Source organism: Octodon degus, unplaced genomic scaffold (assembly GCF_000260255.1).
Source record: "Octodon degus isolate 3935 unplaced genomic scaffold, OctDeg1.0 scaffold00170, whole genome shotgun sequence".
In the NCBI taxonomy this organism is placed as follows: domain Eukaryota; kingdom Metazoa; phylum Chordata; class Mammalia; order Rodentia; family Octodontidae; genus Octodon; species Octodon degus.
In genome coordinates this window covers 1,074,268-1,088,876 of record NW_004524746.1, presented here as the reverse complement: position 1 = coordinate 1,088,876, position 14,609 = coordinate 1,074,268, and the positions used below count along the sequence as shown (strand labels likewise).

Sequence of the window (14,609 nt, the reverse complement as noted above, 5' to 3'; positions counted from 1 at the left end):
GTACATGTTTATATGTAGATGTATTTGAGTATTATGTATGTATATGACACAATAAAGAAATATACTTAAATATTAATGATTGTTTCCAAATACTCTTGGAATTAGTGTTAATTTTTAAATGTGTACTTTATTCCTTGTATTTTATACATCATCAAAATGAACATTAATAGTTTTCATTCTACTTAAAATTTTGTAAATTAATCTGTGTTTCATGTTATACTTATCATTACAAAAACATACAGTGTATGGTTCCAGGCTTGAGTTAAAACTAAAGAAATAGAATCCAAACTAAAGAGAATAAACAAAAAATAAATAATTAAAATTAAAAGAAGGGCCGGGGAGATGGCTCAGTAGAATAAGTGCTTGCCTGGCAAGCGCAAGGATCTGAGTTCAATCCTCAGTTCTGAAAAAAAAAAGAAAAAAAAAATTAAAAGAAGAGACTAAAAGTGCCCTCACCAAAACCAGTGCACTCATTTATTTTTAATCTTACATACATGTTATACAAAGGTTTTGAAATAGTAGCATATCTGCAGAAATAAGACGTACGTGCATGTGTCTAGTAATTTCAGCACCATTGCATGGTCTTTCCAAGACTCCTTGCTCACTGATTCATGTAAGACAGGTGTGGGAGCACGGTGCGAGCACGCGGGGACACAGGAGCCATGAACCAGCAGGACTAGTGTGTATCACAGAGCTCACACACGATGGGCTCCTGACTCTGCTGACTTCTTTGGCTCCGCGCTTACGCTCTTTTTCCACACCATACTACTGCTATAAAATATTTCTTTGAAAACTGATTTTAATTCTTTTCTTACAATTTTCTATTTTTTCTTTTTAGTTTTTTTCATTTTATGTGTTTGGTACAGGGTCTCACTACGCAGCTCGGACTCATAGTGATCCTCCTGTTTTCAGCCTCCCCAGCACTGGGATTACAGGTATGCACCACCATGCCTGGACTCCATTGCCAGCTCAGCGCGCCCTAGGGGCGGGGTCGGCATGGCAGGCCCAGGGATTGAAACACTGGTCCTTGTGCCTGCTTGCAGGTGCTTTAATCCGCTGAGCTATTTGGCCGGCCCTAGCCCCATTTTCTTATAATTTTCTGTGTTCTTTATGAAGTATATTCTTTATCCAAATGCCCACTGAACAACAACAAAACCTCAGAGTTTACATAAGTTGTAAGTAATTCAATCAAAATCTAACCAGTCTGCATAAAATAAGTTTATTCAAAGCCTTCATATGCTGGTGGCTACCTGCTTATATGGTGCCAAGAAAACTGCCATACAATTACAACCTTTCCTTTGGCAAAAGGGAACGTTTTCCAGGCCATCGCTGTACACATCATGTTTTGTCTTGGCATTAATTTTAATGAAATAATAATTCACTTGGCACCAGGATATCATCTACCATCCAAGGATCTACAAGTATGTGACAAACATTAATTAAGGAGTACAGTATCTCTGTAATAAAAAAAATCACTATTATAAACTTGGAATTGAACAGATTATTGAACAGCTAACATAATGTTGAAGAACCTGTTCTGAACTAATCAGAAGGATACGACTTGCCAGCTTGAATGCTCTGAGTTCATTGCCTTACTAAAAGCAGACGCGCCGGGAAACAAGCGGGAACTATGCAGAAGAAGGTTACTCAAAGGCTGAAATTAGAATACAATAGCTCATCTCACCACTTACTTTAGTGTAAGAAGCTTATGACAATTACTTTAAAATGATATTTGACTGGCAACATATGAACACTATCTCACAACTAAATTATGAGGTATTTGCTTATGATGCACAAGTTTTAAATTTGATCTAAGAAGTAAAGTTTGCCAACAAAGGTGAGTGCTTGTCTACAAATGAAAACCATGAAACTGAGATTTTTCTATATTTTTACTCTATATTTTTATTTATATTTTACTATTATCTAGTTTATTTTTATTGGTATATGTTTGCAATAGATAGTGATTACACTTCTACTGAGGTTTTGATATTTCTACATGTGACATCTTGATAATTTTGAATCCTCCTGCCCTGCATTCTGCCCTTCCCTCTCCCTCCTTCCTAGATGTCCTTCCCATCCCCACAAGGGCCACTCTCTATTCCCCAGCATGACTATGCTTTGTTTTTTAAATTATTTATATTTTGTGTCTTTTATGTGAAAGAAATCATGTGACATTCAGCTTTCTGAGCTTAGTATATTTTGCTCAGCATTATGCTCTCAAGAACTACCTATTTTTCTATGAATGATCAAATTTATCCATTTGTATCACTAGTACTCCATTATGTACACATACCACAAGCTTTTATCCATTTATTTGTTAATGGGCTCATAGACCACTATCAGAATTGAATAATCGTGACTTATGCTGCTGTAGATGTGGGCACCCATGTGTTGTTGCAGAAGAAAAACTTTAACTCTTCTGGGAAGATTCTTTACTGAACTTGCAATTCTTATGTCATATTGTCTTGGTTGGTTCACCCAGCCTTTTATGGGATGGTTCCTTTAAGCTCATTGATCATTTTATCACTTGTGCCCATTGTCTGTGTGACAACATAATCTTTGAGCTTGCTGAGTATCTTGTTGACCTGCTTTTGTTTGTTTCTTCTTTTATCTTCTTTTTATACCTTTTAATTCTTTGATTTCTGAATTCATTTAGCATCAATGTCCTTTGGATCAACTTTGGGGGAGTTACCAAGTTTTATGGCATTTTATTGCCATATTTTCTCACAATCCTGTGGCTGTGGTGATTGTGTGCATGTACATGTGCATACACGCTGAGGCCTAAAGATCGACTGAAGTGACAAACGTTCACTAACACGGAGATCTCTTCAGCTCATGTCTACTTTCTAGTGACTTGATCTTGGCTTTATTTTGGTTTTGTATTTATAGACCTCTTCAGCCTACTCAGCTTAGAAGGATCAGACACAGTCACTTTGCCACAAGGACAGAATCCCTACTGGTTGTATCAGCATCTATAGATCCAAGCACAGACCAACCATGTACAATAAAACTTGCTTTAATAATTTATCCCTTTTTCGGGGCTGAGGAGACAGTTCATCAGAATAAGTGCTTGCCTGCAAGTGCAAGAGCCTGAGTTCAATCCCCGGTTCTAAAAACAAATCAAAAATAATTTATCCCTTTTTCCAATGACCCATAAAAACTATAACACAGTCTTCTTACTGAGAGAGAGGCTGGGATGTGGCACATGGGAGAAGAAAAAGATCAAGAAAAAGGAAGGTGGAGGTAGGCTGAAGGAAAGGAAAGGATAAGGGATAAACAAAAGGAATTGCGAGGTGTTCTACATATGTGCGAAGTTCCTACAAGGAAGGTAAACATTTTACACTATGTACATGTACGAATGAGCTAAAATGAAAATGCTGTAAAAAGGGGCTAAAAATTATTCACCTTTATCACTGTCATTGAAACATGGATTTAGAAGAAAAAGTCTTATTTAGTTTATTGTACACCTTTTTGTATTTAACTTTATCTCATTTTAATAACTGCTGGATTTTGTGAACTTCCGCTGTAAAAAGATTTCACACACTTTTCTGATTTGCAATTTGCAATGCATTTCAAAGGTAAAGCTGTGAAGAGAAATCCGAGTTAAGGGGCTTATGTTTTGCTCAGGTAACATATTACATTTGCATTTCATATAGCTCTCAGAATTAACGGAGATATATTGTATTTGCAGGAAAGATAGTTTTAGAGTTACTTCAATCATTCTAAGCACAGTGGTTGAAAAACGCTGAATGCAGATGAGGTTGCTCATTAAGCCGGGGAATATGCACAGGATGCTCTAGCATATTTCTGCATTTGGGTGATGGCAGCCATAAAGAATTATTTCTCAGTTATTTTGATAGCATTTTCAAAAACGTTGACAACTTCATATTCTGTTAATATACGCTATTTGGGGAATGTGCATACATGTTTACTTGTAATTAACTGAAGATAATCCTATCAAATATGGACTTATCATTATTAGTAATTCCAAACTGTTCAGTATCAGTCAGCCTAATTTTTTAAAATGAAGAGTTTATTTTAACTGAGAATGAAGAGTTAATATTTTTTTAAAGTATAACATTCAATTTATTATTTCTTTCTCAAGAGAGTTTTCTTCAGTCCATTAAGACTCAGCTCCCCTTACATGGGCTTTGGTAGAGGTCGTGAGGAAGCACCAGCAGATCTAAATCGGGGGTGGAGAGTTCGGTCCTTACGGGCTTCACGAGATCGATTTCTGACCACTTTGCTGTGAATGGCACAACTCACACAATAATGCAGCTTCACATACAGCTTGGGAAGCACGTAACTGTCGAAGACACTCGCTTCGGAAATGTCCCTGACGGCGGCGGCCTCCACTATGTTCCGAATGACAAACTTCTTAATAGCCTTATCCTTGGGTACGCACGGGGCGCAGTTGGTGCAGCGAATAGGCTGCACATGACCGTGGCCCTTTTTGGCACGACTGTTGTTCCTTCTTTTTTCGTCATCTTGGAAAGGAGGACCCGAAAGAGCTGAAGAGTTAGTATTTTAAAAACTGAAAAAAAATATTTTTGTTTAAAACTGAGAATTGCTAGAGTATGTATAAATTGCTTTCTTTTAGAAATTTTAAATTTTTTTCCTGAAATTCTATCATCTATATTGATTTTTATGTCTTCTTTAATGTGTCTAAATTTATATATAACCTATGTATCTCTATATTGATCTATGTCTATATATCTATCTTTCCCTCTCTCACTCTACACAGAGAGAGAGAGAGAGAGACAGAGACAGAGACAGAGACACAGAGAGAGAGAGAGAGAGAGAGAGAGAGAGAGAGAGAGAGAGAGAGAGAGAGATTTTAAAGAGACCACTACTTTAGAATAAGGTACATTAATTTTATGTAAAGGATGCTTATTAAGAAAAATGAATACATTTTTCTTCTTTAAAATATTGCTAATATAGGGCTGGTGAGATGGCTCAGTGGTCTAAAGCACCTACTTAGAACAAGCTTAGCAAAGCACAGGGTCCGCGGTTCAATCCCCCAGCACCACATGTCAGCCATCCCGCCCCCTGGTGGGCTGAGCTGGCCACACACACACACACACACACACACACACACACAAATAAATAAATTAAAAAATTGCTAATATAATACTTAGTGGTTATTAAACACTAACCCCCTACTAGTCATGTGAGACTTCTTATTTAATTCTCATATAATCCCATGAGATAAATGTTACACTAAATGTAACATCATTATGTGTATATATTTATATATGTTTGGGGAGTGTGAAATTGCAAAATGTGCTTGCTCAAAGAAATAACAAGTAAGTGGCAAATTGGTTTTTTGAACACAATATTAGATTATGTCTGCCCAGGTAAAAGAAATTCATGAATATTTTAGTCATGTGCTGAGAGATTAGTTCCAACTTGTAGATTACAGAGTTGGAGCTATGAACTGTAAATTCAGTTATTGGTATTCAGTAAGAAAATCTTCTGTCTTTAAGACACAGCCAGTGCTATTTATCTGAATAGAGCTGATGAATCATAAAGAATGTGATATTGACATATTTTTATGCTTTCTAATGTTATTTATGCACAATTAAGCCAGGTATCTCTACTGTTTTTAGATTCTCAGAAAGAAATTCTTTCCATATTTGGAATATAAAGCCTCTTTCTCAGCTCTCCCTTCCCTGTTCCATAGATGATCATACATTTCTTCCACAAAAAGAAAGAGTTAAGTGGATCATTATGATCACATATCTGTGGAATAACTATACCTGGTTAGCCTCACTACAATTTAGAGTCACAGTGACACTACATGTGAGCTAATAAAAGTCAAGGCTAAGTTTTACTTATGTTGGAGCTGATTTTTAGATATACTACAAAAGACAAATTTTAGGCAATATATTTAAATTATACAAAAAACTCTACAAAAGCATTAAAGCAATATTTAAAATGTTCATAGACTAGCAACATAGAGCAGCAACACCAAATTGTAAATAAGGGGTAATCTTGCTGCAATCTGGGCAAATGATTTAGCCTGCATGGGCATCAGAATAAAAGCACAGAAGAAAGCAGAGCCGAGCTGCTGTTCCTGGTGTCCAGAGTGGCCCATTTGGGTAACAACATATTGCTTTACCATTTGTAAGTAGCATCTGGCACATAAAGTCATTTGTGACGTATAAAATTTGCTTTTCTTATGTGGATCCTTGGTGTGCTTCTCTTTGTACCTAAGAAAGATTCTTTGTTTTAAATGTATTGAAAAATACATTTTGCAATTAGTAGTTATATATTTGATTCAAGCAGAGATGCCCACAATTTATTAGGAAAACTTGAAATGCAATACAAAAAGTTGCTTGGTGTTTAGTTGTCTTAATTTGATTATGATCCAAAAGGCAAAATATGACTATTATTTTTAAACATTACTGTATTTAAAAACTTTAGAATATAGTCTTTTTTTTTTTTTTTTTTTTTTGTGGAACCAGAGATTGAACTCAGACCCTTGCACTTACCAGGCAAGCGCTTATTCTACCAAGCCATCTTGCCGGCCCCCGTAGAATATACTCTTGATAAAATATATAGTACTAATTTTTAATTTTAATTGTTCCTATGACCAGTAGTTACAGCAGCTTTAAAAGTAGATATGCATAGTATTGAGTTAGGCTTTGCGACAAATATCAGTCATTACTCAAGGCTGTAAAGTAACAAAATACAGTGAAATTAACACCTCAATAATGCTCTGGTATTTCACTGGCCAGTTTACTTCATAATTTCTGAAATTACATTTTGTAGATGCTTCCCAAAACAAACAATAGTATTTCTATATAATACTTTTAAAAATTAGCAGTAAGAACAAAATTTTAAAAAGGAGAAAGAGGATAAAGAAGAAAAATGGAGAATAAACATAGATGCACATACAGCAGATATCATTTTATCCCTACCCTATTACCAGTGAGCAACTGGGGCAGAGAGGTGATCCAACTCCACCAAAGTCACATAGGTAATGGAACTGAGATTTGAACCCCCAGATTTGGCTCCAAGATATAATCTCACCCACTATGTTGTATCAGTTACCTCTGTGAAACTGGAAAATTCTACTTTCCTAACAATTTAACTTTGTAACTTTGTGAACTTTTTGATACATCAGGATCCACTGACCAAGAGGTGGAGTCTCTGTTTTAGATTAGTATTTTTCCTTATGGTGGTGAACTAACTGAAGTGATCCTTTTGTATGTTGTACTCATTTATGGTTAAAGCATGTACTAGCAAAACAATCTGGAAGATTTACACAACGTGTAAGATTGCTCACTTATGTGTGCTCCATGACCTTGACTTCTTTTGTATATTGTACTTGGCACATATGAAATAAGCAATATAGGACACATTATGCTTTAATCATTTAATTAATTAATTAGTTATATTAATTAATTAATTAATTAATTGGTACAAGGTCTTACTATGCAAGGATCGCTCATAGTGATTCTCCTGTCTCAGCCTCCCCTGTGCTGGGATTACAGGTGTGCATCACCATGCCAGATTTCAGTGGCCTGCATAGCGTGGCAAGGTATGTTGTACTGGGAATTGAACTCCGGTCCTTACTTTTGCTAGGAGGCTCTTAGACTGCTGAGTAATCTTCCAAGCCAGCATTATGTTTTAGAATGAAGCAGCACCTCTTATATTCTGAATGCAGATGATTTTCTGAAATTAGTGTAGGAATGCAAGATCTTTAAAAGTTATTTATATATGTCACTGACCTATGGTAGTGCTTCATAATATACACTATGTGTTGGAACAGATATAATAACTTCTTTTCATTCTTTAACCATTTATTCACACCTCCTGTAGCCAAAGGCTTGCTGTGCCATGAGTAATGAACTATGCATAATGTAGTCCTTTTCTTCATGATATTTAAAATTTAATAGTGGAAGCCAGGTATCTAACAGATCAATATTAAGTGTGCTATCTATTTAAAAGGTAAAGTACAAAATGCAGGAGAACAGAGTTCTGGGAGTCATGGGGCTTGGGACTTTAAGAATGGGTTGTTATTATCACTAAAAAGAATCCGGAGAAGTTGGTCAGAGTGGATTTAAAAGGGGGAACTGGGACACTCATCCAAATGTGGCATAGTACTTCCTGATTTGCAGAAGAGAGTGAAATTAAAGGGAAGTTCTTCAAAGCATTTAAGGATTCTTGAAAAATAAGTCAAGACTAGATTGTTAATGATTGAAAAGAATCTAGTGGCTTAGTCACAAATCTTTGTGTTTTTTTGGGCAGGGAGGTTTTGGCAGTGGAAGACACAAATACTCTCGCTTGTTTCCTATGCTCTGGGTTCCTAATTCCCATAGGAATTTTGCAGTTCCTGTTCTTTGGTCACTAATAGCAGCAGAAGGCATCTTGTTCTCCTTATGGGCAAAGTGATCTGAGTCATGGCCACTCTCCTTGCAGCAAAAGTGATCAAGCCGTGGGCTACTTCATTCTGCTGCAAAGTTCTGCAGCCTTTAGGTCAGACAACCATTTCCTGCCTCTTAGTCTTTGCTTGGCCTTATACCTCAGAGCTTGCTGTTCAAGAGAAAGCCAGTACTGAGGCTCAGAAAACTTTCTTCTTGATTTTCTCTTTTTGCTTGTTCTCATAAACAATGAATAATTCTCTTTACCCTTCGGTGTGTGTGTTTCTCCAAGTGTGATAGAGAATGAGGCAGAGAGACAGACAGACAGACAGACAGACAGACAGACAGACAGACAGACATAGGCAGAGACAGAAAGACAGAGACAGAGAGACAGAGAATTCTGAGAGACAGAGACAGAGAGAGAGAGGGAAAGAGAAAGACAGAGTGAGAGAGACAGAACGTGTGCACATATATCTGTACATGTGTAGAAGACAGCGAAAAGACTGCTCTCTGCTTAAGCCATGTTGTACAGCTTTCTAAAACGTAGGATCTCACCCTGCTAATGAGGAAGCTAAATAGTGTCTGAAAATATTTAGAATCCTTCAATATCAAGGAAGCAAACCTATATCTGAAACTTCTTAGTAAGCTTTGGGTAACATGGCAAAAGTTACCAGCTATCTGCCAAAACCTTGTGCACGGTTTTTCAGCTGAACAGAAGGATCTCCCATCATCCCTAACTTTATTTACATCAGATGTGGTCATAAAACTAAGTTGCAGTCAAAGTAATATGAAGTCAAAGTAGCATGAACTGGGTGATATGTACCATCTTCTGGACTGGCCTGTAACTTGGGCTGTGTGCAGCCTGCTCTGCTTGTCACCTCGACAGGACCCATGTGACCTTGGAAGCCAAGTGCTGATGGTATAAGAGTTACTATTAGTGTGGGGTTCTAAGTGACTGTTTGGACTAGAGCCCTTCACCCCATCCTCTCTACACATGAACATGGCTTTTCTCCCTGAACTGTAATACTTGCCATGGACTATTAAATTTTAATATATGAACTTTTAAAAATTTATTAATGCATATTTGTAGTGATAATAATCACAGTCCTTGTGGAGTGTTGGCACATGTGCATAACACACCTTAATTCTTTCTCATTTTCATTCCTCTTCCCTTTCTCATCCCTTCCTCCATCTCTTTGAGGCCATCCCATTTGCAACTATCTCTCTATCTCTCTTCTTCCTCTTATTTAATTTTTATTTTGCTCTTTACTTATATTTTGAGTTTTTATGTAAAAACATGCAATATTTAAGCTTGTGTATCTGATATATTTCCCTTAGCATTATCTTCTCAAGGCACGACCATTGTCCTACAAATGACTCAAGTTTATCTTTCTTTATGGCAGAGCATTGCTTCATTGTGTATAAACACCAGACTTTCTTTATCCATTCAAGTGTTCATGGACATACAGGCTGCTTCCAAGATTTAGCTACTATGACTGTGCTGGTGTGAACACGAGTAGGCAGGTATCACTGTGATATGATATCATTACTCATGCATGAAGGCGCCTGAAGAGGAATAGCTGGAGCAAATAGAATTTCTACTTTTACCTTTTAGAAAAATCTCTCTCCATAATGATTTCCACACAGTTGCATTATACTGCTAAAAGTATAGAAGGATTTCTTCTGTGCCATGGCCTCCCTAGGGTTTGTTATTTGATTTCTTAATAATAGCCACTCTTTCTGGTGCAAGGTGGAATCTCTTTGTGTGGTTTAATTTGCATTTCTCTTATGGACAGAGATGCTGAACCTTTTTTCATATATTTATTGTCCATTTGTGCTTCATCTAAGAAGTGCTTATTCATTTCAGCTGCTTATTTCTTTATTGAGCTTCTGTGTTAGGGGGTCTAACTATTTTGAGTTCTTTACATAATCTAGGTATGAGTTTTGTGTTGGAAGAATAGCTGGAAAGCATTTTTCCCATTCTGTAGGGCTCTCTTTAGCACATAGTGAGAGATGTGGGTCTAGAGGCGACCTTCGGCATGTGGATAGCTACTTTTCCCAGCACCATTTGTTTAAGAGGTTATCTTTCTTCCAGCATTATGTGGTCAGCCACTTTGCCAAAGATTGAACAGCTGATTATGCCTAGAGTTCTTTCTGCAACCTCTATTCCATTTCATTGATCCACAGATCTATTTTTCATCAATACTGTGCTGTTTTAGAGAAATGTCTTGCTTGTGTCTTTAATGTGTTATTAATGGTATATTTATATATTTGTTACTGTAACTTAGCTTACCCTCATACATAACCTCAAAATATTCATGAAATGAATTACTACAGACATGTGACCTTGTAGCAGGCCAATATACTTCTCCTCCTTGTTGATCTAATACACTGTAATGATTGGATTAAAATATTGATTTTGATTTGTAGTTCATAATATTCTAAATGTCTATAAGTAAAACTTGTAGTGAGATTATGCTTAACCCAAGAAAAAAAATATTTTGTTTTAATGAGAGTTATGTTAAAGTACTGTTTTTTGGTTGAAATGCTCTATCAACTCTTATCACATATTTTGAACATATAAAATCAGTTATGAAAATACTTAGTTATAACCCTTAAAGTAAAGATTCCAAGTGAAAAATTCTAATTTGAACTTGAAATTTTTTCTTTTATATTTCAACACATTTTTATAACTATGCTGGACTTTAGTGCTTTCTTCTGAAGAACAGTTATCAAAGTTTTTCACATAAAATTTTGAACACTTTAAAAATGTAGAACCTATTAATAAGCCTTAGTACTGAATATTATTAAAATATCTTTGTACCTAATTGAAAATTATTAATACTAGTCATGATTCTAAAGTCATAAAACTTCTCAAGATGTTCAGTAGAAACCCTGATTTATCAAGCTCTATGTATTCAGCCAGGGACATTCAAGGTCAAGGTCCCAGGTAGCTTCAGTCTTGGTCTCTACATAGAAAGGAAACTTACGAATTTTTGTTGTATAAACTGAAGCAGAGATTCTCTCTCTCGCTCTTCTCCTTCTCCTTCTCCTTCTCCTTCTCCTTCTCTCTCTCGCTCTTCTCCTTCTCCTTCTCCTTCTCCTTCTTTCTTCTTCTTCTTCTTCCCTCTCTTTTCTTTTTCTCTCTTTCATTCTTTCTTTTTTTTTTTTTTTGGAGGAACCGGGGATTGAACTCAGGCCCTTGCACTTGTCAGGGAAGTGCTTATTTTACTGAGCCATCTCCCTGGCCCCTTCCCTCTCTTTTCTCTGGCAGGGTCTCACTATATAGTGCAGCCTGCCCTTGAACTTATGTAGCTCAGGCTGGCCTCAAAGTCAAGGCAAAGCTCCTACCCCAGGCTCCTGAGTGCTGGGATTATAAGCGTACACCACCACAACCAGTAAATTTGCATTCTATTTCATTGTTTTACCACTTGTATAGATAAGCAACAGGGACAAAATTAAAGAAAGCTCACAAAAATTCTTACACTGAGCTAGCGTGGTGGCATATGCTATTGGTTCCAGGACCCTGAGTTTCTGAAGCATGGGGATCATAAGTTTACAACCAGTCTGGGCAAGATTTTATTTCAAAACAAAAATAAGAAATAGTCCTGGGGATGTAGCTCAGGAAAAAGGTCCTGTGTTTAATTCACAGAACTGAAAAAAAGTTTTGCTGAATTTGGTTACCACAGCCAAGACACTGAACTACACAAAGGGACCTTAATTAAGGCTCATTTTCCTGCAAAGATTTTTCATATAATTTGCATCAAGAGAAAATTTTAAGAAAGGAAATAAGTCTTCATAAGATGTAAATCACTTTTTTTTTTCTTTTTTGAGACAGCTTCTTACTCGGTAGTTCAGGCTGGCATTGAACTCACTCTGCAGTCCAGACAGGCCTGAAACTGGCAATCCTTCCGCTTCAGCCTCCTGAGGGGTATAATTACAGGCAACCATCACGGCTGATTCTATTGTTTCTTTGAACCCAGTGGTTGCTTGTTTGTTTTATGTCATTTACAATTCATTTTATCTAACTTTTAAAGCATTCAAATAATTCAGAAAATTTTTTCATTTGGTTAAGATCAAATTTAGTGAAAATGTTCTCATTGAGGTTAACATCAAAATTGTCCTGATGCCTGCAGATATTGTGTAGAATGTGGAAGCTTAATGTTTTTTGTTCAGCAATGATAGTCACAGGATGCTGAAGAGAGAAGAATGTAGCGGGGGTTCTCAGTCTGTTCATGAACTAAATGTCGATGATCAACTCCAAATCAATAACTATGTAAAGTATTATGTCCTTGTGCTCCCTGGATTCCAACAAATACCTGTTTACATATAAATGCATGCATAACCCATATAAATAAACATTCTTCAAGTTCAAACTATTTGTTAAAGTCAAATGATGTTGAAAATTATTCTTTTAATTTTTGTCTCCTTGTGTGCTAAACTAAAAAATAATAATGAAAAACTTAGCTTCAGGAAGACAATAAAAGTATGGGGAGTTATAATTCACCTGTTTACCACTGTCGCTGAAATTATGAGTCCTTTATATTAAGGCACAACAGATTCTGCTTCTTAATGGTACACTGGGCACATACATTTATTTGCCTTTCTAGCACCCTTTCAATTCAAATGCTTTGCATTAGCAGTAAAGAAATTTGTTTTAAATTTAGAAAAGTAACAAGAAAAAATAGAGGCAACAGAAACTGATAAAAGGGAAGACTTTCTAGAGAATGAAAAAATAAATTCATATTTAGGAAAAATGTAAAATAAACCATCAAAGGCTGAAAATGGAACTGTTGCATAGGCGAGGACAGGTTTATAGTAGAAGGAGTATACTTAGTTTAAATTTAGAATGAATTAAGAATGAGCTATGGCCAGACCCTATGAGTTCTTCATTGAAGAACCCCTTCCAAAATAGATCAATTACTTATGGCTACAAGAGTAGCTAGATCATTATGATTACTTCTAGGTAAATACTTTAGCTCAAAGCAATTTTTCACATTTATTGGGGTCAGAAAGAGAAACAGGGAAGCAGAGCTTAAAATGAATCTGGACATCTACAATAAATACAGAAAGAAAATGGGAGGTAAGAGGGCAACTCTCCTTAAGACTAAAACGTACTACTGTTTTCATACCCAAGCAAAGCTTTTCTCATTTTGGCCCTTGTAAAGCTCCTCCTCTGACTCTCTCTTCTCATAATATGAAATGAAAGTGTTGTATAATTCAAGCAATACTTTTAATGTAATTTATTAGGATTATTACAACAGAATATATAGAAGTACATTGTGAGAAGATTTGTGCTTCTGGGTGTTCATCCTGAAAAGGTACTCAAAAGTGTGCACAGTGTTGTATGAAAGGAAAGAAGGTTAGCACTCCCCTTGACAAGGATTTAAGAGGCCCTTGGGCCTGACAACACGCACATACGGTTAAGCCATTAGCACCTACTTCGTGGTCTCTAACCACTGTTTTTTCTGCTACAGGTGCCTAAAAATAGAAAGGGTTTGGGTTGCTCTAGAGCAGGTCTGAAATTATCAGATTAGAAAGAGCAAACCAGAAAACAAGAATGAGCAAATGACACACATTCATTCTCTCTGTCTCTCTGTCTCTCCATATATATATATATATATATATATATATATATATGTTTCCTGGAGCTGCTTATAAGCAAACCCGCTGTAAAGATTAGGAAAGGGACATAAGAGTATTGAAACTGAATAATCACACCTAAAATTTTTTGTAAAGAATATAACCTGCTAATTTAGCTTTTCAGAAATAAACATGAATACAGAATAAGGCTACAAAACACCAAAAATTATATATGCAGTAAATGACAGCACCAACTAACACTTGAAAGTAAATGCTGAAAATGGATACAAATTACCAATATTATCTTCTCTTGGGGGCCTTTTCCTTCTATTTCATAAAAAAGGATAACAGTGACTACTTGTTTATTTCTGTCTTATCTGCAACTTTACAAATTTTAATAATAAAATCTGTACCACTTTGTACTATGCTGTACTGGTGGTGAAAAAAAGTGTGTACAGTGATATTTGCATAGAAAAGTTGATTTTAACATTTTAATGGAGAAATAGGTGCAGCACAAATGTTTATCAATAGGATGCAAATAAAGTATAATATATTCATGTCAACTGATACATTATCATCAAAAGTCATGCTGCATGGAGATAAACATTAAACAGTGGAAATAGTCTACATCCTGACTGAATGGTTGGCTACATAGTT

The 14,609-nt window shown here is 36.1% G+C and overlaps 1 non-coding gene across 1 annotated transcript; it reads left to right on the top strand.

Annotated features, from left to right (window-relative positions):
- The first annotated feature begins 13,709 nt into the window (after nt 1-13,709).
- LOC111813195 lies at nt 13,710-13,837 on the top strand. Its single transcript, XR_002818516.1, has one exon. It is a non-coding gene; the product is annotated as a U6atac minor spliceosomal RNA (small nuclear RNA).
- The last annotated feature ends 772 nt before the right edge of the window (nt 13,838-14,609 follow it).